The sequence below is a fragment of the Pteropus medius genome, unplaced genomic scaffold (genome assembly GCF_902729225.1).
Source record: "Pteropus medius unplaced genomic scaffold, Ma_sr-lr_union100, whole genome shotgun sequence".
NCBI classification, from domain to species: Eukaryota; Metazoa; Chordata; class Mammalia; order Chiroptera; family Pteropodidae; genus Pteropus; species Pteropus medius.
Window position 1 is genome coordinate 5,071,420 of NW_024352786.1, and position 1,507 is coordinate 5,072,926.

The following is a 1,507-nucleotide window of genomic DNA, read 5'->3' on the forward strand; positions in this document are numbered from 1 at the left end:
GGCAGTGACGCAGGTGGGCTTCCAAAGTTAGGCCTATATTGTGCAAGCAATCAGATATTTAATATGAGGCAACTCTATGGAAACAAAGGAAAACAATGATTAATTATTGGAACAAACTATAAACACAGTTTCCAAGTTTCGAAGGCAGCAAGTTGAGAAAATATCTAGATATCTGGCTTAAAACATCTTTAGATAGAGTGAAAGAGAGCAGGCAGTGACAACCTGGTACTTTCCTGGTCTATAGTTTTGAGTGCTTCTGGTGATCTTTCTGCAACAGGCATGAATATTGCCCATATAGGAGTGCTTATGGTGATTTCTCTAAAGTTTATATCAAGTTGTTCAACTTTAGCTTGCATGGCTTTGGCAAAAGGGCAGTTTTAGTTCTCAATGATTCTAAGTCAGAAGGGTTGGAAAAAAATTGGAAATGTTAGTTTGGAGAGTCATAGCCAAATATTGGAGGAAACTAGAAGAATTCAGGATCCAGCTCAGTTTACAGGTAGAAACAAAACCTCAAAAGACAATAAACAGCATTAGAATCTAATATCCACAAAGGGGCATTACGGAAACATATTTCTCTGTAAAATCACCCTTATTTTCACCAAAGATAACCAAATTAAGACTATGGTTTTTCTTTTTTTGCAAAAGAAGTCTAATTTCAATAGACTAGGCCCGTTATTTAGGTAGGTGCAGCGAGAATAGTAATTAACCAGGTAAACTCATTTTAGTCTGCCATGCTGGAATTGTTCATAAGGAACCTTCAGATTGGAGTTTAAAATGCCTCTCGAGGCCTGAAAAAGCCAAGGCAAGGACTTGCTATCTTAGCCTGTAATAACTATAGATTTGAGTGAATTCTTACCTTTACAAGGTCCCCACAATTTCTTGAAGTTCCTGCACCTGCCAGGAAGTAACCTTTTTTATTCACCTGGTAAGGTGGCTGGGAAACCTGTAGGCAGGTACCTGGCTGATATTTCTAAGGGTTTTATTGGCTTTTATAAGTCAATCTTAATTCCTTAAAGCTATCTGGTCATTTCTGAGTCTATGAATGTTTTTCTCAAATATCACAGTCCAGTCAAAGCCTTGGCAATATAACCAGTTTCCAGTTGTGTCCTGTTACAAGGAGAACAGATTCGTATTGAACTTATGCCAAAAACAATATTGCTAAAAAAATAAGAATACTCAGGGTTTCTGAATTCTGGTGGGATCAAGTAGGAAGAACAAGATAAACGTTTCAATTCCACTTACCGAATTGCTGCAAATCATAGCTTAAGAAGAAAGATTTCCTTATATCTGGAAAAACAAAAAAATTAAGAACCAGCAATGTTTCGATCAAAAATTCATAAAAATGTATTCATCCTATTCAGTTCATTTCATTAAGTCTCGTTCTGCTTGAATCAGTTTTTCCATTAGTTCTCTCGAACTTGCTTGATGACAGAGGGTGACAGAGACAGTGATGATTACAAGTTTGCAAATCTTTCTGTCAGAACTCATATGATTTGTTCAGTGAGGT